The sequence below is a fragment of the Crinia signifera genome, chromosome 2 (assembly GCF_055691185.1).
Source record: "Crinia signifera chromosome 2, ASM5569118v1, whole genome shotgun sequence".
NCBI classification, from domain to species: Eukaryota; Metazoa; Chordata; class Amphibia; order Anura; family Myobatrachidae; genus Crinia; species Crinia signifera.
In genome coordinates, this window is record NC_139218.1 from 61170797 (window position 1) to 61198316 (window position 27520).

Here is a 27520-nt window from a genome sequence, read left to right on the forward strand (position 1 = left end):
GGGTCTGTGTAAATTGGTAACCCATGTCATTCAACCCGGGGAACCCATTTCCACCAATAGGGGAGCCCATACCTCCGGACCGCAGCATCCTGCGGTCAGTCCAGAGGTTGGGCAGGCGCCGTGTACAGCCTCTATGCAGGGGTCGAGTACAGTACTATTCAAAGAGCAGTGGAGGCTGTGAGTAGGTGAATGGATGCCTGTGGGTGGCATCCATTCACCTCACAGAACGAAGCTGGGAGCGCTCGGAGGATGGGGACAGCTCAGCAGCTACCCAGGGTGCTGGGCTTGCCCCAACCGTGTCATTCAGAGTTGCGGGGGTCCCGACTGGTGAGTTTCCCGGAGCTTGGAGATGATGTAATCTCCAAACTCAGGCTCGGGGCCCACCTTCCCCGGCACCGCCCGCTCGGCATAATGCCCGGGGGAAGCCGGTGTAAAAGGTATAATGTCGGGTTGGAGCTGAGTCCAAAAACCCTGGTGTGACCCGGCAGTTCTGTTGTAACAGTGGTAATAGTAGAGACCAAACTCTCTGATGTGTATTAATACATGGGGGTGAGATAGGGAAGAAGAAGAAGAAGCCATAAGTAGCTTTGATCATAAGTGGGTGGTAAAAACAAAACCATAATAATGATACCCTAATAATCAGGCTACAGTATGTTACATTTGGTGCGCAATCCTCCTGTTCAGATTATATAGATTTTTAGTTTATTGTTGCTTCAAGTGGTGTCCTGGGATTAAACCTTTAGTACACAACATGTAGGGCGAAATGTAATAGGGTGTGATTTGTTAGACATGTGCGATTTTTGGTCAAAAACGGCCGAAATCGCACATTTTCCGAAAATCGCACATTTAATAGGTTGAAAATCGCGGTAAAAAATCGCACTTTTTACCGCGAAATCGCACTTTTCTAAGTGCGATTTTTAGTCACATTTCAATTCGCATCCAGATGTTTTCCCATTATAAAGTATACAACTCGCAAATGTAATAGGGTGCGATTTTTGGTCAATGTTACCAAAAATCGCAAAAAAAATAGACCAGGTTCTGACAGGCGATTTTGACAGAACCATGCACAGATCATTGAGATCTGTGCATGGTTCTGTTAATAAAAATGTGTAAAAGTGTTTTTATAAAAAAAAAATGGCGTGGGGTCCCCCCTCCTAAGCATAACCAGCCCCGGGCTCATTGAGCCGGACCTGGTTCCAAAAATACGGGGGAACAAAAAGCATAGGGGTCCCCCGTATTTCTGAAACCAGCCCCGGACTCTTGGACCGGTCCTGGTTCCAAAAATACGGGGGACAAAAAATCTGGGGGTCCCCCGTATTTTGAAACCAGCACCGGGCTCCAACAGCCCGCGGTGTCATGCCACAGCCGGGGGACACTTTTTATACAAGGTCCCCCGGCCAAAACATGAGCACCGTGGCTGGTCAGCCTTGGACGGGGTAGCTGGAGGAGTGGGGACCCCCCCAATAAAGGGGTCCCCCCCCCCCAGGCTTCACCCGTCCAGGGCTGAAGCCCGGGGCTGTCACCGGCGTCCGTGGCCAGTGGACGCCGGCCTGATAGGGTTAAATTCATCATACATATCATTACATTGCTTTTTACCGGCGAACTACAAGTGCCAGCAGACCTCCCCCGCATGCTGGGACTTGGAGAACCACAAGTCCCAGCATGCAGGGCATTAATGGGCCCGCTGGGACTTGTAGTCCACCTGTAAAAAGAATGTTTATAAAAAACACACACACAGAGAAGTACAAGTTTATTACACACACACACCTCAATTTTACACAGCGTTACTTACCATTCCTGGATCCAGCGCTGGTCTGGCTGCTTCACAGCCGGCTCCCCCCGCACTGACAGGCAGCGGGGAGAAGCGGCTGTCTCCGTCGCTTCTAACAGCCTCTGTAGCGCTGTCCGAGTGCTACAGAGGCTGAGAGCGTGATTGGCTGAGCTACAGTATGCGTCTCCATGGAGACGCATAGCTCAGCCAATCAGGACTGAGCTATGCGTCTCCATGGAGACGCATACTGTAGCTCAGCCAATCACGCTCTCAGCCTCTGTAGCACTCGGACAGCGCTACAGAGGCTGTTAGAAGCGACGGAGACAGCCGCTTCTCCCCGCTGCCTGTCAGTTCGGGGGGAGCCGGCTGTGAAGCAGCCAGACCAGCGCTGGATCCAGGAATGGTAAGTAACGCTGTGTAAAATTGAGGTGTGTGTGTGTAATAAACTTGTACTTCTCTGTGTGTGTGTTTTTTATAAACATTCTTTTTACAGGTGGACTACAAGTCCCAGCGGGCCCATTAATGCCCTGCATGCTGGGACTTGTGGTTCTCCAAGTCCCAGCATGCGGGGGAGGTCTGCTGGCACTTGTAGTTCGCCGGTAAAAAGCAATGTAATGATATGTATGATGAATTTAACCCTATCAGGCCGGCGTCCACTGGCCACGGACGCCGGTGACAGCCCCGGGCTTCAGCCCTGGACGGGTGAAGCCTGGGGGGGGGGGACCCCTTTATTGGGGGGGTCCCCACTCCTCCAGGTACCCCGTCCAAGGCTGACCAGCCACGGTGCTCATGTTTTGGCCGGGGGACCTTGTATAAAAAGTGTCCCCCGGCTGTGGCATGACACCGCGGGCTGTTGGAGCCCGGTGCTGGTTTCAAAATACGGGGGACCCCCAGATTTTTTGTCCCCCGTATTTTTGGAACCAGGACCGGTCCAAGAGTCCGGGGCTGGTTTCAGAAATACGGGGGACCCCTATGCTTTTTGTTCCCCCGTATTTTTGGAACCAGGTCCGGCTCAATGAGCCCGGGGCTGGTTATGCTTAGGAGGGGGGACCCCACGCCGTTTTTTTTTTTACTTTTTTTTTTTTGCACAAAAGCGCATTTATAAAAATGCGCACATTTTCATGACTGAAAATGCGCACATTTTCATGACTAAAAATCGCGGCAAATCGCAGCAAATCGCATTTTTTTGCCGCTAATTCGCATCTCATTACATATGCGAATTCGCGGCAAAAAACGCGATTTTTAAAGGTGCGATTTGGTGCGATTTTTTTTTAGTCTAAAAAATCGCACCCTATTACATTTCGCCCCAACTTTCACTTTTTTATTATTCTTTCTAGTTTTCTGTAGAGATGGCTCACTGATTCAGTGAAGTAGTTTTCACTCTGTAATCTTATCTTTGATATGTTGTCTCCTGAAGCTTCCTACATTAAAGTATTAAATGGGGCCATCAACTTGATTGAAAGTCACAGTGAGAAGCACCCAGCAGTGTTGTACAGTAGGTGTTTGCAGAGACAGAGGAGGAGAAATAAGTTCCACAAGCACAGATTGTACTATGCAAATTCATTTTGGTTACATTTACCTCTACTGTTCTTATGTTTTTTTTTCATGATACTGTATCTACTGATATACAGTGTTTTCTATATATATAATCAGTGGCAAACGCAGGATTTTCAGAAGGGGGTTTCCAGAGGGGCGGAGCAATGCCGCGTCAGATAGACCAAATGTATATAAATAATAATAAATATATACAGTATAGTGGAGTGGGCTTATTATTCATTATTTTCTGGTGGGAGGACAGCTTGCTTAACTGCACATATCTCCAGTTCCCAAAAATATATTTCTTAGATTTTAATGGAATTAAAAACTAGAGAATCCCACCTACCAAATGCTGTTGGGGACTAGGGGATGAGAGTTCAGGAGGCAGAGCAATCTGCCAATGAGTAAATAAAACTACATACCAGGTGTGTGAAGCTGGAGCAGTAACCAGCTGCTGGAAGGCTGATATCTCTGGCTCTGGGCACAGTAGAGACAAGTTACTAGTGTCTCCCAGCTTTTGGAATGTACCCTCAGAGAAACTCTAAGTCAGACAGAACCTGAAATATCTGACTGGGAAGAGCAATTAACAGGCTTGGATGGGGACCACTGCTTTGAAGTCAGATATCTCCGGTTCCCCAGGGACGATTTTTAAATTTCTTGTACCAATGGAAATAGGGGACCCTCAGCTTTCAGCCTAGGGTCCTTAGACTCCAGGAGGGGTTTCTGGGTACTCAGAAACCCCCCCCCTGCGTGCGCTACTGATAATTAATGTTGTTATTAATGTAGGACATATTTATCACAATCCGCATTTCAGATGTGGATGGGTTGTGATAAATTAGCTTGCGACAAAGCTCCGTCCCACTTACCGTAATTCGACAGTCGTGACCCGGGAATGATTAGCCCCCAAAGGGTTAAAACACATTTCACTACTGCTTTGAGGCTTTCTCTTTGTGTTCCCCCCCAAAAAAATTTGTTCTGTATTCTAGTACAATAAAGCTAGAGTCACACAGAATAGTGATGGTCATCCACAACCCACAACGATAGAATATACATATGGAATAAGAATATTGCGTGACAAAAGTGCTATCCTTTAGATATGTTAAACAAGGAAATATAATGTACACAGCACTGGAGGTCTGGTGCCTGTAAGAGGGTCACCATATTGTGGCCAATGACATTCCGTTCACAAATAAGTAAAATATCCAACAATATAATTTATTCAAAGCATGTAAAAGAGTATATCAATTTTCCATCAGTTTTCATAAATTCTTCTAGACTGTCCAGGCAAGACAATTTTGAATAGATCATACAATATGATTAGTTAGATAGAATCGCTTAGTCAAAATTGACAATTAGCCAATATCTCACCATGTGTACAGTGCATCTGAATTCGCTCTTTTGTCTGTCTTAACATGGTAGCACCTCCCTTATTTTTTAGAATTAGAGTGCGCAGTCCATGCCCCCCCCCCCCCCCCCCCAGTTTTCCAAATCTGTGTGCAAATAGCACGTCAAAATTACAATCAGATCCATTTGAATCACAAAATGGCTGTGTTCTTTCAATGACCAGGAGTTCATTGGTAATCTGTTTCTAGTTGGTTAAGTCATCAGTGTTGATTATGGTTAGTTCAAAGTTTGGTGAACAATTAGTTTGCACAGAACCATATAGCCACAGTACAGAGCTCACCTTGCACTCAGTGCTACAGTTTTCTGTGATATGTTTTGCTCCTGTACACCACACACCTGTCAAAGATGTATTGTCGTTATTTATTATTGACTTCTGACCATTTTTTTGCCTGCTTTCTTGTCTGCTTTTTATAGCGTATCAATGTGGCTATTGATAACTGACCTGGCATTTGCATGCTCCCTTGCTATTGAATTGAATAGGGTAGCAGACCATCAGACCATAATTAGACTGATAGTAACAAATTCTAAAACCTTGGAGAGTGATAAATTGGAGAAGTTGACCAAAGCAACCAATCAGTGTCTGTCATTTATCTAGCACAATCTTTGAAATGACAGGCTTAAGCTGATTGGTTGGTTTAGACAAATCCGTTCTACATTTCCATAAGCCTGTACTAATCTTGGATTAATTAGCTCTGTGCACCAGACCATTGGAATCGGACTTTAGCTACATGCTTGTTTTATCCTCTCCTACTACTGATTTGACTAAGGGCCCGATGTATCAAGTTTCAAAAAGTGATAAATGGAGAGTGATAAACAGCCAGTTAATCAGCTCCTAAGCTTCCTAAGAACTACAGCCTGTAGTTCTCAATGTTTCAAGATTTTTTATTTATTTCTTCATCAGGATCAGTATCCTGATGAAGAAATAAATACAATTCTCTAAACATTGAGAACTAGGTTGTGGTCTTCATTTCTTATGCCCCTTTCGCACTGCAGCCTTAAAACGGTATATTGCCGATTTTTGAGGGCAAAATACCGTTTAAGGCTGCAGTGGGAAAGCGCCAGAGTTGAAATACCATTTAAAGTTAAACGGTATTTCAACCCGTTTTCAAAGCAGTGTTTTAAACGGTAATCTACCGTTTAAGAGGCAATGGGAATGCATCTTAAACGGTATTCTTAATGTAAACAGGCTACAATTCAAGAGATTGGTTGTTGCCTGTGTTGTGACACTCCCCACAACCCTGAAAAGCCCATTAAAGTCACAGGCACTCATTTGTGCTGTAAAAACGTTTTGAAGTGCTAAAACATTTTACCTGCAATGGTAATGGTACTTAAATGGCATTTAAAACTGTAATCTGCTGCAGTGGGAATGCTAAATACCGTTTAAGATTACCTGTAACTTAAAACGGGTCTGCAGTGGGAAAGCAGCATTACAGTGACTGGAGTGCCGCCCATCAACAAATCATCTGCTGGGAACCATGCCAGGTTACTCTAAGGACGGCACCTTTGCATTTTTGCATAAACAAGCAGTGGAGAGCCAGCATACACCTAATATATATATATATATATATATATATATATATAAAAAAAATATGTGTGTGTGTGTGTGTGTGTGTGTGTGTATGCCATTGAATTGACAAGACTGTACTGCACAGCTAGCTCACAACAATAATTGGTGCTCCATCTGTGTCCATTAGATTTTTAATATGACTGTCAAGGTTCATCGTTACTCCTTTATTTCCATTTCCATGAAGAAATCGACAAGATCTTAGCAACCATTATTAATCTAGGTCATAGTAGGCCACTCTTAATATCCTTTTTCTATGTGCTTATTGTATCTTTTCCATCTCTACACCTTCCAACAGAATGTTGTGTTTTAAAAGAACTAAAAATAACCACTCTCACATGCAGGATAAAGTGCACTAACAAATACAGTCGCTTTATGTGGATCATCCTGGCTCAGAACTGTGTCAGTTTAGAAGAGATATTCTTTTCTAGAGACTTGGTCAGGTAATTCAATGACAAATATCGCAATGTGCAGTGAATCCTGTTTAGGATTCAGTGAACATTCGCTGCCAGCCCTCCCTCTCACCCTATTCAACGCCTCGGGGGGTCACTGCCCCTGACGACAATTTTTAATTCGCCGCAGGGAGCCGGGGGACAGCGACAGGCAGGGAGATGGAAGCATCCCAGTCGCCACCTGCACTAAGTACAAAAAGGATCCTCATAGACATCCTTGATTTTTTGATTTGCAGACTTAGTGGCTCCCCCCCCAGATCCCGGCACCCTAGGCAGATGCCTAAAGCTGCCTAATGGTAGAGCCGGCCCTGCACTCGTGCATATGTAATGAGCGGGACCAGTGTGAAGTGAATATATAATGAGAGGCTCCCCGCCCCCTGCTGGCGAATATGTAATTTTTTTTAAAGAAATTCTATATATATTCATGTGCTGCAAGCACATGAATAAAAATAGCATGCCCCTTCACAGAATAAAATTTCCAAATTTTTGACACCATAAAAAAACAAAAACCTTTATTTTAAAAGATCACTTTACAGTTCACCTTAAAAAGATGTTGAATGCAAAATGGTGAATCATGGCGAAAATCATGCTGAAAGCAGTTCTCTATCCTAGCAGTGAATACACTCTCGGCGAATCCCAGTGAAAACCCCATTGAAATACACCAGCGAGCATGAAACGGAAAACTGATCGGCATTCACTGTTCGCTTTCGGCGAACAGTGAACATTGAATAGGGTGAAGCAGATTTTCAGTGAAAAAGATTCACCGCAAGGAATGAAAACAGCCCGATTCGCCGAAAAAAACCCGGGGAATCGGGAGCATTGAATACTGGCCTTGGACTCGAAAACATGTACTGTATGTGATGCCAACTTAGTGTGTCCTGCATCATGATGTAACTTGAAAGCGCTTTACACACCATTGACAGAATTGTATCCAGAAATGAAATGCTACAGTATTTTGTTAGATTTAATTTGTAGTCTCATAGCCCCCCACCCCTCTAATAAAAAATAATAAAATTCTGTTATACATTTGTTTCAGCTCATCATGTTCATATTCTTAAATGTAGAAGTGATGTTAGTAGTGCACAAATTCAAGAGGCTATATAACATACTTGCCTACCCAGGGCCGGTGCTAGGGTGTCCGGCGCCCTCCTGCAAACCATACATTTTGCGCCCTTTCACATTGCCATTGCAACAAGCTGCAGCCCGATTGTGGGAGTGTATGCAACATGCGATCCTATGGAGGATCTCAGGTGCATGTACATGTATGCATACACCATCTCAGTGCTGTGTCCTCAAAATTTTGGAGGCACTAAAGGTAGTTCTTCCATACATGCTGCGAGAATCGCATACTTTATGGGCTAGATCACATCGTATCGTACGGCATGCATGCAATGTGTGTGCAATGCGATCCGAAAGCAGTACAAAAAGTATGTGCAGCACTCATGACTGAGGGGGAAAGGAGGGGAGAGATGTAGGAGATGGAAGAAGACGGGAGGAGATAGAGGGCGGGCGGAGTGTTGAGGACTGGCAGCAGCACTGGCACAGCACACTGAGAAGAGGGAAGGAAGGGGAGGGGCGCTGCTGCCTGTTCGTCATTTAATTGACAGCTGACAGGCGCAGGGAGCAATGGGTAGGGGCGGATCCAGACATGACATGTCATCCAGGCATTCACAGACAGTGCTACATGCCTCAGTGCAAGTGTCCCTGAGGAAGAGGGGGCAGGTCGCAGGAGGAGCACAGTGTGTGCGCGGGGCAGGGAGATGCTCAGCCTCTCCATACTGCCGCCCGCTGTTAGACAGGTGCTACGGGCGGCGTGCAGGAGGCAGTGACAGTGAGGGCTGAGGCAGCTTTAGCAGAGCAGGGAGGGAGACGGCGCCTTTTCAGCATGGCGCCTCCCTGCTTTGCAGGAGCTGCTGAGTGGGTAGCGCCGGCCCTGTGCCTACCTGACCCTCTCCATGAGGGAGAAAATGCTCTGTTCCTGGACTTTCCTGGTAATATATGATTGCCGTGATGGTGAAACACAAAACAAAACAATTAACTAGCTCCTCACAGGTGATGGCAATCCTACATTATCAGGGGTGTCCAGGAACAGAGCATTTTCTCCATCATGGAGAGGTGAGATAGGCAAGTATGATTTATAATCTCATTGACAATGCAAATATTAGTAGTATAAAAAAACAGATGGTGTTAGCAGCCAGTGCCAAACTCTTGCTTGGTAATTTTGACAGCTTTGCAGCCCCCATAGAAACATACAGTATGAGGCTGTTACTACTGATGGAAATGGAGCGACCAGGGCCATCTTAACAGCATTATGGGTCCCCTGACAAAGCAGTGCAGTGGGGCCCCGGGCTACCTACACAACCTCACAAAATTATAGACACTGCTGCAGCGCCTCTGCTCTGAGACTACACATAGACCAGAAGACTTAAGCAGGGATCCCGCCTTCCGCCACATGTCATTGGTTAGTACTGCGGTCTGCAGTATGATGGCCATGCGCCGTCCCCTCCCATACTCCCGGTAATGCTCTGCGGGCAGGCACCGGAGCCAACTGCTATCAAAGTGCTCTCTGGCTTGGGGGCTCTCTATCACGGGAGAGGTAATCGTACAGGGTGCGATCGAGGGTGGTAGGCTTGCACTTGGGGCCCAGAGTATTGTGGGACCCTTGGACAACTTCCCTTCAAGCCCATATGTTAAAACAGCCGTGGGAGGGACCCCTCCATATATCTGCTGAGGCCCCTCCTTCGTACATTACGGTGATACTTAATAATTGTGGGTATCTTCTGAAAACATCTCCGTAGCTGCAGTCCCATTGTTAATCTGCCTTGACTATCACCTAGGGAAGGTACTGAACATTAAAGCTGTGTAACTTTTTGTTTACAACAAGATGACAATCAACAGCAACAGACAAGGCACAGGCAGGGGGCGGGGGCTGGCCAGCAGCTTACAAGGCAATGCCCCCGCAGAGGCAAAATGGGAGTAATTTTAGACCACGCCCCCTCACCACCAAGCCACACCCTAAAGTTTGGTTGTACCACCTGCCGTGAATCAAAAGTTAAGAGGTATGGACAATGCTTGTTCTTATCTGTTGACTTTAATGTGGTGAACACATTTCTTAGCGACAGTATCTCAGGTAGAAGAGCCCCTTTAAATCTTTTCCCATATTTTAGCTATTAACATAGGCGTGCGCACAGGGTGTGCCAGCTGTGCACAGGCACACCCTAATGCACTAACCCGGCACCGACCACAACTAGCCTCAATTTAAATGTATTACTATGGGAGCCATTGTGTTTCTATTACTATGGGGGCCATTGCGTATGTTTAATTACTGTGGCGGACAATGTGTGCTTTATTTTTGAATTGATACCAAGTAGGCGGTGATAGACATGCCCAGTAGTTGGGGGTAGGCACGCACCCTCCAATGTTGCACCCCCTAATAAAACGGGCTGCGCACGCCTATGGCTATTAAATGGCCTTGCTAATATACAGGGTAACTCATAAAACTTGTATAATTCTTTTTTTGTTCTTTTCAGTTTGCAAATGGTCCTATAGACAAATGCTGACTATAATTCTTTTAAGCATTGAGAATACAAATGAAGTACTTAAGCTCGGAATGGAATGTAAATGTTTAATATTTTATATCGTGTATCTTTTTCTATCAGCTTCCCATTACCAGCCCTCTGCATTACATCATTTGCAGAAGAGATGAATGCCTGCGTTACTATGCTACCATTGACAACCTGCATATTTATGTGAGAATTTTCACACATGCAGCAAACACGTGGGCTTAGCCCCAATTCAGAGTTTATAGGTATGTGTAAAGAAAGTATAAATGGATTAGTACATATAGTAAAACCAGATACCATAATGCAGACATCCTTTATTTATTTCTTCATTAATGTTGTGCTTTACAATTGGAAGCAAAGTAGACACGCAGACCATAGATCTACCGCTTCATTCCCCATTCTGCTGATGCCAAACCAATTGACGGACATCGATGATCGTCGATAAATCAAAAACAGCTTATAACTCAGCGTTCCCAAACATTTCTTTTGGTCAAAATTAATGATATTGTACATTTTGAATTTCCCCAATAACCCAATTCAGGCATAAGCAGTACAGGGGTAGATTGGATAGCTGCTTAATGTATGGGCCCCCGAATAAGATAAGACTGGATAAAAACATACAGACAAAGAGGTTAAGAGGTCCCCTCTCGCAAATGTACTATTGAGAAATGGGAGTTTGGTGAGGCTAGGTGCTACATATTAAAAACTTCCCAGACAGATTGCAAAGGTTCTTTCTGGGTTACAGGATACATTCATACGGCAATGTTGGCCTGGGGTCAATGGGACATATTGTATAAGTGTAATTGTAGTGTTTAGGCAGGGCTTAAAGTGGTCCTGGAGAGGTGGCGGAACTCATTCCACCTCACATAAGATGTGCCGGCATTGGAAGCTGCTGGGAATTTTTGTGTGGCATAACTTGTAGTGGCATAATGTGCAATGGTCATTACGGTGTGTGGCATAACGTGTCATGTGCATTACAGTATGTGGCATTATTGTGTGCAAAATCAAGAATAGAATTGAAGCAAATGTTTTTAAAAAGCCAGGACTGGGGCAGGTCAATGGGTGGGCTGTCCGTGGGTCAAGGGGCAGCCCACTGTTTGGGAATCTCTCAACACAAAGGTGGTAACCCTATGATGGAGCCAGTGCACCACAGGCAGATGAGCTGGCCTGATACACGGAGCCCAGTGTGGTGGGCGGGGCCAGCCTCAGGGAAGCCCCGGCTGCCAGCTCTCTGCTCCCGATGCACAGACTTCCAGTCTGTGTACACACAGTAGCTTGGCCACCGCTGCCCTTAACCCTTCGGTGACCAGTTATGACTTCGCTGCACAGGCCACACACCCCACCAGTTCCAGATGCGCGCATGCGCAGTCCAAATATGAATGTAAACATCAGAAACACTGGGTGGTATGTGGGGGTTTGCGGGGCAGTGGGAGGCTGAAGCAGAAATTGAGAGCCTCCCGCTGAATTCAGGAGGGTAGGTAAGCCTGATTTTATTAAAGCAAAGCAGACAAATATAAATATCTTAAAATAAGTAGACATTTCGGGGACAAAAAATTCTATTCTATTCTTTATGTGCAGAAAGATTTATCTACAGTATACAGAAAGCATCACAAATGGGCACATCATCCTTGTGCAGTGGCATGTTAATCTTTTCAGTATCATTCCGATTTTAGCATATGTGCTGCAGAAGCAAGAAAACGTATGCTTTTTTTGTTAGCATTTTACTTCTATGCTTCAAGAAAATAGCTCTTACGAGCATGTTTTCATACAGTCAGTGGCGTCAAGAGGGGGGAGCAGGTACTTTTTACCCTGGCCCAAGCCTGCTGGAGGGCTCTGGGGCCTGCGCCCCCCCTCCCTAGTTGCAGAGAGAGATGACAGGCTGTTGTCACTGCACATCCTATCTCGCCAGCTCAGCACATGCTTCTAAGTGCCATGTGCTGAGCTGTGGAGAAAGCCAGCTACAGCAGCAGCCTCTCCTCTCTCTGTGTGCACTGCCGCCTGCACGCACCTTGCATCCCACACAAATTGAGTTGTTGTTGGGTTTTTTCACGAAGGCCCCTTACGGTGGCCATGCCCCCTCCATTTTACCGGGGCATGGCCGATCTGTCGGTGCCCCTGCATATAATAAGTCACTAATATGTAGCCTTATTGTTTTTTTCAGGATTTATACAGTGTATAGTACCTGAGTCTGAGGAGAGGGTGGCTCATACTTGTTGACATTGCTGAATGCGTCTCTGGGAGAAGCCCGGAGAGGAGACACAACTGACCAAGTGATTTCCATCATTTTGCCGCGCCCCTCCGAGGGGCTATGGGGGAGCATGTGGTAGACCTGCCCACTTTCCTGTATGGGGTGGGTATTGATGATATTGGGCCTAATTCAAATGTGAGATGTGAGTGGCATTCAAAGGATTGCAATAGTTCTAAATAGACTGTCTGGCTGTGTTTAGTAGAGAGTGCATCCAACGGGAAGTCACTGCCACTGCTAGGCAGTTCATGAGGGTGGCAGAATTTACCTGCAGCCTATAGCTAAAGTCTGCCACTGCCACTCACTGTACCAGTCCGTTCCAGACATTTTTGATACTAGTAACATAGCAGTTAGGAGCTGATTGGATGCTGGATTGTCTCTCTACACTTTATCGCTTTCTGCAACTTAGTACATCACCCCCTATGTGCAGGGGCGTCTTTAGAGAAGAGCAGGACCATGTGCAGCTTCCTCAGCCAGGCTCCCACCTCTCTGTTGGAGCGGAGTCGGGAGCAGTAGGGTCTGAGCTCTCTAGTGCTCAGACCCTACTGTGCATGCTCGAACCACCGCTGTGAGCACTAGAGCGCTTAGACTCCATGGCACATGCTCAGATAGGCTGAAAAATTAGTGCCGCGCAATTTTGTCTGATTTCTGCAGCGTTCCTGTCATGGGATTAAGTATTTTCAGTGTGGGCCCTCCTGTGACTCAGGGGCTCATCTGCACCGTGCACACTGCACCCATTATAGATACGCCACTGTAATATATTGTAAGATATAATTATTGCCAAAATAGCCTGATATCAACACAACACTTAATGCATTAAAACTGATACATCTACAACTCAGAACACAGAGATACCAAAGTAGCAAGCAGATAGCAACGTACGTATGCACCTCAATTAGAGATAATTGGTCATAAGTACATTGCTGGTTAAAAGCTGTTTTTGATAATGCATTAGAGGTCATAGAGAACTGTTAGGAGAGACTGCAAGTAGGGGGTTGAGAAAATGATGTATATATAGCTGTCAAAAGATTATTGCAAGTAACACAATTAATGCATTATGCATATATCCAGACATTCATCCAGGAAGAGGCAGCCATGCTGGCGCAGTGGGGGCGTGGCAAGAGGGAGGTATAGCCTGGGTCTGTGAACCCAAACAGGTGCAGATTACCAGAATTGTGATTCAGGCATTAGGGCTGCAATGATTTGATTTAGCACGAATCGCATCAGTAGAACCCTGCCGTACCGGGTACGCTGTAGGGGACTGCTGGCGGAGGTTGACTGCTCCGGAGACTGGCCCCTCTGGCTGAATGCCGAGAGCTCCACCCAATTTTCGGGAGCCTTCCAGTCATCCAGGAAGAGTAGGCAATTATGGCATTATAGCTGGATACAAAAGACATATTGCTTAAGGGTCCATGATCAGATTTAAACATGGGACATCTTCTATCAGAGGTAGAACTTCAGAATATGGACAGTTATAATAAACAAGAATAACACATTTGGATGTAAAATTTATCCATATGAAGGACAGGAATGGATGTTACGATACCTGATACTGGCTGCACTGCGCTCCAGCATCTATGTATCCTAGCAACCCTGAGCACTGGTGTAACGAGAGGAAACAAGAGTCATGAAGTGGTCAGTACCAGGGAGGATATTAAAAATAAACCATTAAATGAACATAAAAACAGAGTTAGGGCCAGGTTCTCTAAGCTTCAAAAGTGATAAAATGGAGAGTGATAAACAGCTAGCCAATCAGCTCCTGTCTGACAGTTTTCATACACAGTGTCTGTGACATGGCAGGTAGGAGCTGATTGGCTGGCTGATTATCACTCTCCATTTTATCACTTTTGAAGCTTAAGTGGTGTACACGCGTATAACTTTTAATAGGAGATTTTGACTAGATAGACAAAATCTCCTAGAAGGTTAGCCAAAATCTCCCTATTTTTCTCCTGCTTAGTCAATATTGTCCAGCAGAAATTGACTGTGCAGGCAAGGTAATTTTGACTAGATCATAGACTATCATTGCTTAGACAAAATCGCTTAGTCAAAATCTCCAGTGCATCTAGCCAAAATCTCTCCCAAATTTGCTTAGTCAAAATTGCTTAGTCAAAATTGTCCATTAGTCAAAATCTCCCCGTGTGTACACCCCTTTAGAGAATCTGTCCCTTAGGCTGCTAGAAGTAAGGGTTGGCTGGGAAAGAAAGTATACTTAACTATCCCCTGTTTGCATTCCCTCCATTATGAGGCTGGTATCAGTATTCTGAGTGCCAACATCCTGACCGCCTGTCATTCGGATGTATCCCATGTGATCAACTATGTTAAAAAAAAATTGTATCCACCCATGAGAGACCAGTGATCAGTGCTTCAATGAGGGCTGCAGGTCAAAGTGATGCTTAAAAGAGGTAGCTCATTTTACAGCTTAAGGGGGAGATTCTCTAAAACTCTTCGCCCCCCTTCGCCGCCCATCGCAATCATAATTATCGCATATGTTCTAACATATGCGATAATTATAGCAAAGGACAGCTCTTGCGTTAAGAGCTGTGCTTTGCGGTGAGAGTCGTCGGGTCCCAGCAGGTCCTGGCGGCTCCCCCCTCCCTCCCACACCCGGCGCTGCTGCTGCTGCGCCGGGCTCTCCTCCTCCCTGCACCCGGAAGAGGATCATAGTGCAGGGAGGAGGAGGTCACAGGTCCGGGCAGCACAGCTCTGTGGTGCCCGGACACAGGTGAGGGGGCAATGCGGGGCGGCGGGGGTCCGTGCGGGGCGGCGGTGGGTTCGCTTTAGAAGCCCATTGGCTTCTATGGGGCACCGCCAGATTTTTCTGGCGATGCCCCCTGCCGCGGTAACCCGGCGGGGAATGCTTAGAGCATCCCGAAATGTGGTAAAAACCCAGATAACGGGGTTTTACTGCATTTTTACCTTAGAGAATCTCCCCCAATAAGAGGTAGCTCATTTTACAGCATCAGAGGTTACAGAAGCAGGGAGACCCAGGGCCGGTGCAAGGCACCGGAGCGCCCCAGGCGAGTCGGGGTGGGGGCGCCCCGGTGCGGGGGGGGGGGGGGTACCTGTCCTGCGGCGCTGTGTATTTAAATCTGGCGGCGGAGGCAGCGGGGGTCCCTGCAGTCCATTAGAAATAACAAGCGCTATCCGCCGGGCTATGCGGAAGCGCTTCTGTTGTGAAAACACTGGCAGCACGCTGATTGGCTGAGATCAGCGTGCGCCGTGCTGCCAGTGTTTTCACAACAGAAGCGCTTCTGCATAGCCCGGCGGATAGCGCTCGTTATTTCTAATGGACTGCAGGGACCCCCGCTGCCTCCGCCGCCAGATTTAAATACACAGCGCCGTAGGACAGGTACCCGGGCGGCAGGGGGTGGGGGGGGCAAAATGCCGCCCTCCAGTGGCCGGCGCCCTAGGCAAATGCCTAGATTTGCCTAGTGGTGGCGCCGGCCCTGGGGAGACCCAATGACTGGCAGCCCTTCAGGAGCTTCAGTCACTGATCCCCACCGTATGAGCAGTGGTGGTGGTCAGGGGATCAAGGTGGTCAGGGGGGTCGCTTTGAGGAGATTGGGGGCAGCAACGGTAGTGTCAATGTCAGCAGGGACAGAACCTTCTCACAAGCTTTTTCCCTCCAGGCAATAAATGAGTAATCCATGCGATAATCTATTATTGGGATGATATTGATGATGCAGGGGTGTATTCAATGACTTTTGCGAGCCGTGGCAGATAAACTGCATTAAATATGGCCCTAAATTTCTCCCTGTGCACGCATGTTTATTTGTTATGTATGCATTAATAAAAACCATGAACCCTAAAAAGGTAAATGCAAGTCATGTCCTCGTCTCTTTCATCACAGACAGCGAAGTAAATTGCTGAGAATTAGCTGACAGGTCTGTATTTTGGACTTTTCCTCAGTGGTTTTAAATCCAATAAATGTATTATCTGCGTTAGGAATCGCTAAATGGAAAAAGTTGAGTTCAGAATATTTTGAGACCATCATAGTTGTAGAGTTTGTCAGCATTATAACACAAAACTGGAATCCTGTGGGGACATCAGAGCATGTAATGGACAATGGAAGGCACAGCAAGGGCTAACTCAACGTTCAAGAAGCATTTATAAATGGTTTAGTGTTAGTCATTTCTCATGGGCTGCCTGTCAATTCCTACAAGGCTAAATAGCTGCGCCGGCAGCATTTTCCATTTAATTCATGGGGCTCAGGGCTACTTTGTGTCAGCAATTCTGCTTATCAGGTGATAGACACTGGTGTAATAAATAAATCAAAAACGTTAAATGCCTGAGCTAGCTAGCCTTCAGTGTATTGGATGCAGCTAAATTATAGATGCAAGTTATTTTTATGGGTGACTTGTCCCTTTACAAGTAGAATCAGGTTGAGTATCCCTTATCCCATTTTTCCAAAATGTACTTTATTATTATTATTTTTTTTGCTAAAAACCTACTGGGGACATCTGTAACTGGCACTACTGGGGACATCTGTAACTGGCACTACTGGGGACATCTGTAAAACGCACTAATGGGGACATCTGTAACTGGCACTACTGGGGACATGATATGTAACTGGCACTACTGGGGACATGATATGTAACTGGCACTACTGGGGACATGATATGTAACTGGCACTACTGGGGACATCTGTAACTGGCACTACTGGGGACATCTGTAACTGGCACTACTGGGGACATCTGTAACTGGCACTACTGGGGACATCTGTAACTGGCACTACTGGGGACATCTGTAAAACGCACTAATGGGGACATCTGTAACTGGCACTACTGGGGACATGATATGAAACTGGCACTACTGGGGACATGATATGAAACTGGCACTACTGGGGACATCTGTAACTGGCACTACTGGGGACATCTGTAACTGGCACTACTGGGGACATCTGTAAAACGCACTACTGGGGACATCTGTAACTGGCACTACTGGGGACATCTGTAACTGGCACTACTGGGGACATCTGTAACTGGCACTACTGGGGACATCTGTAACTGGCACTACTGGGGACATCTGTAAAACGCACTAATGGGGTCTTCTGTAACTGGCACTACTGGGGACATGATATGTAACTGGCACTACTGGGGACATGATATGTAACTGGCACTACTGGGGACATCTGTAACTGGCACTACTGGGGACATCTGTAACTGGCACTACTGGGGACATCTGTATTGGCATTACTGGGGAAATGGTATGCAACTGGCACTACTGGGGAAATGGTATGTAACTGGCACTACTGGGGACATGATATGTAACTGGCACTACTGGGGACATGATATGTAACTGGCACTACTGGGGACATCTGTAACTGGCACTACTGGGGACATCTGTAAATGGCACTACCGGGGAAATGGTATGCAACTGGCACTACTGGGGAAATGGTATGTAGCTGGCACTCCTGGGGAAATGGTATGTAACTGGTACTGAATATGTGCAATGACATGATTGCTTGGCATTCAAATTCAGTATCTGACAGTGCACAAACTTTGTTTCATGTTTTAAAACCTTGTTTCATGCACAAATAAAATATATTTGTGTGTATATCATGTGTTTGATGTGCTTATACACCATAAATGCAGGATACCGCAAGATACATCATTGAAATATAAAAATATTCCAAAGTACGGAATAATCCGTTATCCAAAATTCTCCTGGTCCTGAGCATTTTGGATAAGGGATACTCAACCTACAGTATATGTATGTATGCTGGTACATATGTATAAAAATGTTTGAAAAGGTATATTTTAGCAGGTGACACAAATCAGATTATGGGATTATATTTAGACCCGAATTTGCAGCCCGGGTGATGACCAAATGACTGAGCATGCGTATGGAACATAGCGCGCAAAGTCAACCTGCAAAAAAATCCTGCAACTTTTTTTAAAGCTGACTGTAAACAAGGTGAGTGACAGTAAGCTGGCGTTAAACTCCACACAGGCATAGGCATTCATCCACACTCACACCACTTATCTAAGAAATAATGACGCATACAACTGAATTGGGCTTAAAGGGGACGGCTTATTTATTTTGAGCAGGAGCGGCCTAGTTAACTCTAACTGAAATTTACGTCCCTGCTCTAACTAAGGTGGCGGGCAAAGAACGGTATGCAATAAATCACATAGCTAGTAAAAAATAAAAAAGTAATGAAAATAATAAACTCCGGATGCAAGGGCCTCCTGCCCTTTTATTGCCCAGGACCGGCCACCTGCGAGCGTCCATGGCAACAGCAAAATTTATATGCTGACTTTTCCCAAAGGGCCACCTGCCCTTAAGGTCAGGGGTTGACCTTCTGCCTCTGCCCCTGACCTCGCATATATCACTAAGGCAGAGCTCCACTCTGCTCGAGCCAGAAAAAATTGGGCCACCTGCCCTAACATACAAAATGTCCGCAACAATTTAGCCTATCTGAAGTAAATGATTGTTAAGGTCCAGATGTGGGCCCACCTGGATCGGTGATGCCCACATCTCGACATCAACCACCAGCTAAATGTAAATACCGCTCTAATTTAAACTACCGTTCTTTCCGCCATAACAATAAGCCGACAACAACTAAACAAAGAACTCGCAAGTAAATCTTAAAATAAATTCCAACTAACAATTGGGGCGGGAGGGAGGGCAACGATTCCTGAAGCAAGAGGCAGAATTTTCTGGAAGCAGGATCATCACCCCATCAATCCACACCTCTAACTTCAAAACAGCCTATCCATGATCAACATGCAAATCAGCCAGGTCCAACCCATATTTAATCACCCTGGATATAGCAGGTGCGAAAACCACCAGCCATCTGAAAGTGCAATTAATGGATTGAATGAAATACTGCAGGCTATTGGGAGTTCACTAGGAGAAAGGCAGAATTGCTGCCAATGAACCTGCTGGTTGTTTTGACATGACTGCTGATTCCAGGCTTTTCTTTATGACTTTCTTTTTCTTCATGACAGGCCACTTAGCGTAAAAAGAAGCTGAGGAGAGGTGAGTGCTGCAGTGATGGAAAGGAAAAGAGCTAAGCGAAGTTTCTTACTGCAGCCCCTTCCAGCGCCACATTAAGCAGCTTTGTCCACCTTCACTCATTTAACTGTTCCCAGACCACCGGTTTCACAGGCCAATGGATGCAGTCAGGCCTCGGGCCTGTTGTGCATCTTAGGTGGGCAGAGAACCTACGCCCCTGGTAAGTTACTCTGGCCACAGGTCATTGTGTCATTATTTTGAAGTGGGGGCATGGAAAACACCCCAAATATTGCCATACCCCTGCGGACCCACTATTAATTATGACGTGAATTACAACCGTAATCCTGAGTCTGCAGGACTATAACCATACTTGCCTACCTGACCCTCTCCATGCAGGAGAAAATGCTCTGTTCCTGGCCTTCCCTGGTAATGTATGATTGCCATCACCTGTGGGGAGCTAGGTAATTGATAAGAAAGGTGTGTCACCACAGGTGATGGCAATCATACATTACCAGGGAACTCCAGGAACAGCATTTTCTCCCTCATGGAGAGAGTCAGGAAGGCAAGTATGCCTATAACAACCTCCTTTCCAATAACTGACATGTCTGTGTCTTTAAAACCTCTCCTGTAAACTCGCTGTTCACATCTCCAGTCACTTTCCATGAAATACTCATTGTGAATGAGATCACAGTGACATGAGAAAAAACTCATGTCAATGTTTTGCTTGTGTTGACCTTTTGAATTAATGCATGTTGACCTTTTGACTGGCCACCAATAGTGGTCGACTTTTGACTGTCGATGTAGAGACTGTAAACCTAATAACTGCATCCCATCGGAACTAGTGTCTCTTGCACCTTGCTTCAGTTGTACTCAGTTCTAGGAGGATTGGGTGGACAGCAAAAACTACTTGTAGGAATGTCCTGCACAGTGACGGACTTGACTAAATGCAAGGCTGAGGTAATTTTCCTTTCCCAGTACAGGGAGGCCACGTGCCCCCAGGAGATAAAAGTGGTGGGTGGCTGAGCAAGACAGTAACTACCTCGAGCAATACCCCCAGCAATAATACAGACCAAAAGAATGGAGCACATGAAAGATGGCCAGAAAAGAAGCCTTGTAAAGAAGAAATGATCAGAACACCTTACAGCTGGAACTAAGATGATCAGAAACAAGGCAGCAGAGGAGCACACAGGCAGCAGAGGAGCACACAGGCAGCAGTATGGAAAAGTAGCCTGTGGAGACTTGTTCCAGATTGGTCACTAATGCCAGGCTGCAGTATTGCTCGAACAGAACTCCTGGGATCCTTTCTCTAAATGTTCTTTCAGTATTTCCACACAAAATGCCGTAAATGATATAAGTGCAGTCTCTGTTTAATTCTCGTTAGCTGAGGGTGCCGAAATGAATTTAATCTTAAAATATAATTGCAGCTAGTGCAAGAAATGCCTCTAAGGGACCTACTCATTATTCCTTAATGTCTTAAAAAGTAGCTAAAAATTAATATTTTCACCTACTGTACTTTTGTGGAAGTAATGGAGCGATTAATTATATAGATAAAGGAGTGCTTTGGTACAGCGGCTTCCAAAAACTACCAATGGATCGCTGTAAGTATTAATTTTATTCTTAATCCTAACCAATCCTTCCCACGGCCTAACCCTAAAAGTCCCCTCCTGCAGCTAGGGGAAGCCCCAGCACCTCTATCAGCGGCAGCAGCATGAGCACGTCCATCTCCAGGGAGGCAGAGACCGGCGGCTTCGCCAGCAGCTGAGGGCGTGCGGCACTCGCATCCTGCACCGCGACCAGGACAGGGAAGCAGGGTTAGTACCTTTCACACTGGCCTGCATCCCAGGCTGGACCCGGGAGCAACCCTGCTAGCTAGCAGGGTTAAAAACCCGGGACTCTGGTCCTGGGATTTTGGCTCGGGACCCTTTCACACGAGTGCTAGTCCTGGGTATTTCCCGGGGCCAACCTGGGAAAATAGGCTGTGTGAAAGTGGTATATTAGCACCGTGTGTGGCCTTACTGAAAACCTTCCCATAGTGTCTAGATTTTGACCATCAGGATCCCACGTTCAGTATCTTGACTGTTGGGATACTGACTCCAGAGATCCCTGATGTAGATATCCCAGCTACTGTATCTCCTGCTTAACTTTCAATCCCAGTGTGACACACTATCCCCATACATGTTTGGGAACCTAAACACATAAAGTGGCAAAAATGCAACCTTTTCGTAATGACTTTGGGAGTAATGCCATGTCCAAATCCCAGCTCCTTTGTATGGAAGCAGGTCTGGGTTGCGATAAGAGATCCATAAACAGATTTATTTTTATCCCAGCAGTAAATCTTAAGTCACTTTTAACAAGTAGGTCCTTAATCAGCGACGACTTGTAGAACCTATAATACAGTATGTGCATTTGTAAGCAGACCACCTGGCATGCTTGCATCAGATTCCCACAATTGCCTAGATGAAAAAATGAGCACCTATAGAAGCTCTTAAATTGTTATCACTGTAAAACATTGTTTATTAAAATCTGTACAAATCAATTTTAGTCCCCTGTGAAAACAATAGCTCGCTGTAACAACAGCTTCACACAGAGGCGGGCTGGGCCGGGGGGCAGGGTGCCATGTGCCCCCCGGGCCACTCGGGTTACCTAGTGCTTTGGGCCACTTTAAAATGCGAGAAGGGCCCTGGTGGTCCAGTGTGTCCTGCGGCTACAGCCATGGCTGCGACCCGGCAGTCACGCGGCTGGGAGAGAGTTACCAAGAAACGGCAGTGAGAGAGTGATCAAGGCACAAGCAGCGGCCGGGGAGTGGGTGCCGAACAGCTGCTGACTTGGGGAGTCAGCGTGGCGGTGTCTGCGGTAGAGATGGCTAGTGAATCGCTGTCTCGACTCAGTGACTCGAGTCATTAAGCTGAATACATGACTCGAGCCACTCACTGCTGGATGAGTCGAGACAGCAGCAGCAGCAGCATTAGTGCAGACAGAGACAGCAGTCCCGAGTCCCAACTCCCTTTGCCGAAGAGGGGGGCCTGGAAGAGTGGAGATAATTTTATTGGTGATGAAACATGTCAGTCAATGACACGGGGGCGGGGCTGAGCAGTGAGCTCAGCTATTATTGGCCAGCAAACCTGGGTAACTTCTAGTGGGGAGGGAGGCAGGGACATGAGCTCTAAGCTTAGCTCACACGACTCATAATGAGTCATGCTGTGCCCTGGACGAATCCCTGAGCCTGCAGTGAGAGTTGAGACAGTTCTCACTGTGTGCAGGCTCAGTTATTCAGTAGTGATCATGATGACTCGCTGATGGATCAGAATCATTCAGCAGCCTCAGCAGTGCACTGTGCTCAGCTCAGCCAGTGTGACTGTGGAACACCCCCTGCAGGCTAATAGGGGATGATATATATATATATATATATATATATATATATATATATATATATATATATATATATATATATATATATATATATATATATATATATATATATATATAATATATCTATAGATATATAGATATATATCTATAGATATATATTTGTAAATCCAAGACCACCAGAATATTTAAATAAAAATTGTAAATTACATAGTAATTACATAACACTGAATCTATGTTGGTATATTATTAACATTCATTGCATAAGCAGCTGCCTGCCTCTGCCAGATGAACTGCACAATCACTATTAAAGCTGGATACTAACCAGCAGCAAGGGACTGAGCCTCTGCAGCTCCCTAATGCATACCTCCCAACTTTTCATGTGAAGAAATAGGGACACTCGCCGCGCGAGCGCCCGAAAAGGGGGCGTGGCGTATGCAAATGAGGGCGCGGCTTATGCTAATTAGCCGCGACCTCATTTTCATACGAGAATATACGCTGTGCGCATGCGCACAGCGTCTATTCTACTACATTTGGGGGTCTCCCAACTGCCACCCCCCCGCAGCGGGACAATGCCTGCCGCGGGTGGGACGTCGGGACAGGACCCGAAAATCGGGACTGTCCCGACGGAATCGTGACAGTTGGGAGGTATGCTAATGTGTTGTGAGCCTTGCACTGTCTCTCTGTGCCTGCTGCAATTCCAAATGAGTTGTGATCCAAGCCACTGTCTTATTTCCTGTCTGCCAGCACACTGAGCCGACTGCAACTCACTAAGGGCGGGATGTTATAACATCCGCGGCCCCCCTTCGCCGGACATCGCATTTTTAATAACGGCATATGCTATAACATATGCCGTTATTCATGCAAGGGACAGCTCTTGCGGTAAGAGCTGTCCCTTGCGATGCGGTGCCGGCGCTGGACTTCCGGGTCTGTGACCCGGGAGTCCATCTGCGCATGCGCAGACCCCGTCGCCGGCCGCAGGGCACGCTGGGAGGGATCCGTGACGGATCCCTCAAACAGCGCTGCGGTAAGAAGCCCATAGGCTTCTGCAGGGATTCGCCAGCTTTAGCTGGCGATTCCCTCCGCAGCGCTGACACTGCGGAGGCGCCATATAGCATATAGAGATGCGGTAGAAACCCCGAAAACTGGGTTTTTACCGCATTTCTGCTATATAGCATCCCGCCCTAAGAGTTGTGAGCCAAGCCACTGTCTTATTTCCTGTCTGCCAGCACACTGAGCCGACTGCAACTCACTAAGAGTTGTGAGCCAAGCCACTGTCTTATTTCCTGTCTGCCAGCACACTGAGCCTCTGCAACTCACTAAGAGTTGTGAGCCAAGCCACTGTCTTACTTCCTGTCTTCCCTGCACACTGAGTGACTGAGCCTCTGCAACTCCCTGAGTGTGCTGTGAGCCCTGCACTGTCTCCCTGTGCCTGTAATTCTATATGAGTCGTGACTCGAGAGCCGAGTCACTGTCTCAACACACTTTACTGAGCTGAGCCGTGCGGCTCAACTCATTCCAATGAATCGTACTGCCCATCTCTAGTCTGCGGGGAGCGCTGGGATTCTGCTGAGGGGTCAGGAGCAGCCTGGCTGCTTAAGCAAGCAGCCCAGTCGGTCATCATCAGCAGGGTCTGCAGGAAGCGCCGACAATAAACAAGGCGCTGCTGCAGGGAAGGAGACCGCTCTTCAATCTCCTGATCGTCCTGTGCCCACGATGTCAGTATGACAGGGTGATGTCATGAAGGTGCTGCGGGCTGTACCAATTCAGGAGGCTGGGGTCAAGCCCATCCTGTCTTCTCCCCCTCCTATTGACACTGCTGTTGGGTGCGACGTCACAAACTAGTGACTGCCCCGGCGCATAGAAGAGGACTTTGTCGCCACTTCCAATAGCCGCCTGCCGTTTACCCGCTGCTCCAGAAGGTGATGATGGGCCCTTCTCCTGCCAAAGCATTCAGCACAGGAACTGGCTCCTTCCAGGAGCTGAAAGGAAATGCTGCTTAGCTTAGAGGACCCACGGCTGCTTTAGGTACTTCACATAGCACAGCTATAATGTGAAAGGTGCAGGGGAGGAACAGTCACATCTGCTCTCCTTTTTTTCTCTCTTCTCCCTTGCACTGCTCTCCTTTTCTTTTATTCTCTCTCTCCATCATCCCTTTCTTTATATCCCAATTTCTCTGTATGTCTCTTCTCCCATTCTCCTTTCACTCCCCCATTCTCTCACCTTTTCTTTCTCTCATTTTGTCTCTCATCTTTATCTTTACTGCCTCTTCACTCTCCTTTTCTTTAATTCTCTCTCCCCCTCATTCCTCCCTTTGCCCCCCCTTCTCTGTATCACTCCCTTCATTCTCTCTCTCTATCAATTTCTTGTCTTCAACCTCTGTTTACTCTAATTTTCTTTTATTCTCTCTCCCCCTCATCCCTCTTTGCCCACCCTTTCTCTCCCCCCCCCCATGCGCACTCTTCACTCCCCCTTTCCCAATCTCCTTTTCTCTAACTCATTTTCTTTATTATTCTGTCTCTCTTCTTTACTTTCTTTCTCTCTCTCCTCTTCTCTCTCTCTGCTATTTGATGGGAATCATCTGACCATAGGTAAGGGTCATTACGGCTTGTGGAATAATGTGTATGGGGTATTATGGGGGGTGCCAGAAACAATTCTCAACTGCTCTTTCTGTCATTGTGCCCCTCACCACCAGACACCCTGATGTGGGCGTGGGACCAGTGCCCAGTCCACAGACCACCCCTGGTCCCTAGAGGCCTCCTCAGCACCTACCAATTGCAAATCCTTGGCAGAATTCATGGCTGCATTTCCATACATAAATATGATTGTGTATATACCACACACACACACACACACACACGATTAGATGATCCTTACCAAGGAATTTAAATGGGCAATTTTATTATTGGAAAACACACTGGGTATTACCTTGGGGTACATACGGTGTCAAGATATTTAGGATACCGGTGGTCATAATAATGACCCTGTCATCTTGATGGGGAAAATGCCGACAGGGGATTGTAAAGGCATCCTAACCCTCTCTTACCCCCATAACTATAGCCCTCCCTTCTAGCAGCCTAACCCTAACCCCCTCCCTGCTAGTGACTAACCATAACTCTCGCACCTCTGAACCTTACACTGCTCCCTCCCCCAGCCTGCACCCTAATCCTACTTCTAAGTGCCTAAACCTACCCCCCTGTCCCACAGTCTTACCCTAACATTCCCCTTCCCACAGCCTAACCCTAAGTACCCCCACTAGTGCTCAAACCTAACCCCCTCTTCCCTGGCCACAAACTAGGTAGCCCAACACACTTACTGATTGGGATCCCGCTTGATGTATTTGTATTTCCCTCACCGGTCTTGTGAAGGTAGTCAAAATGCTGGCGTCTGTATACTGAACGCTGCTGTCCTGGCTTCTGGGAGGTTAACTGTATCCCATTACCTTTAACAATATCACAGTCCACTGCAAAAATCATAGGTAGGGATTTTCACAAATCGCCATTCATTATATATATATATATATATATATATATATATATATATATATATGGGCATTATGGTGTGTGGCACAATGGGTAATGAGTAATATGGTGTGTGGAATATTGCATAAGGGACATTACAGTGTGTTGGGTAATGTGTATGTGGCATTACAATGTGTGACATATTGTGTAAATGGCATTACAGTGTGCAGCGTATTGTGTAAGGGGCATAACGGTGTGGCATATTGTGTAAGGAACATGGATCAGGCATTTTTTTCCTACGTTGGCCAATTTCTGGCAATGCAGGGGTACAGGGTTATAAGGTATTTTTTTCTTGCATCACACCCTTTTTGAATGCCATGGGGTGGAGCAGAATTTTTTTTGGCAGAGCAAAATTAATAGTTACGACACTGAGCCAGGGAGCAGGTGCCCAACAGCGGATGTGGAGCAAGAGACGAGCAGCAGCTGCCACTGGGGCCATGGGGACCCGCTGATGCTGGTGAGAAGAATTGTCCCACCTCCCCACCCAGCACCTCACCTCTTCGATCCCCCCCCCCCCCCCCAGCACCTCACCCTCTAACCCTTAGTAACCTCACCCCATGTCACCTAACCCCCTCTCACCTCTCTGTCACCTAACCCCCTAGTCAGCTTAAGGACACGCCCCCTTTTGAGAGACCACACCCATTTTTTGGGCCAGTGCGCTGTACTTGCCCCCTAGGCTAAAAGTTGCCAGCCAGCCCCTGGTTTCACAATAGCATGTCATAGATGTCCTTGGTCATAAACCAAGCCTACGACCAAGCAATTCTGGCTATAAGCAGCTACAACTGTGAATTACCAGTAACATCTGTCATTATACATATATAGGATGAAAACGCTGCACCTTTATAATATAATTGCAGTGAGAACAGTAGTTGGTGTATGACAATTAACATGTTCTGTGAGCATCCTTATGCCTTCAAACAGATGGATTTAGCACTGTGAATGTTTTATTGATCTAGCCCTCAAAGTTTCAAGGCTCTAGCTGGAGACATGTTGCACTAGTTCTACTAGAACAGTGGAGGACATTCTTAATTGGGGTGTAAATTACCGTACTCAGGAAAAGTGAAACCTCTTGAAGAGCTACTTAAAATGTTTTTAGAAAAATCTGCTACCATGTTATGTGCTCTGTGCATCTGTCTGG

General features: G+C 46.5%; 1 protein-coding gene and 1 non-coding gene across 3 annotated transcripts in view; one reads left to right on the forward strand and one right to left on the reverse strand.

The window, feature by feature from the left end:
* RAP1GAP2 (RAP1 GTPase activating protein 2) overlaps nt 1-27520 on the forward strand; it is a 701910-nt gene that overhangs the window by 25328 nt on the left and 649062 nt on the right. The window contains exon 1 of one of the 2 annotated variants that reach the window (XM_083172240.1): nt 24709-24889. The exons of the other annotated variant lie outside the window; for it this stretch is intronic. The gene's annotated coding sequence lies outside the window, so the exon portion shown is untranslated. Of the gene's footprint in view, nt 1-24708; nt 24890-27520 lie in introns of those variants that run through there. 2 annotated transcript variants of the gene reach the window in all.
* Nucleotides 11882-11983, reverse strand: LOC146061807 (U6 spliceosomal RNA). The gene has a single exon (XR_014471257.1). It is a non-coding gene; the product is annotated as a U6 spliceosomal RNA (small nuclear RNA).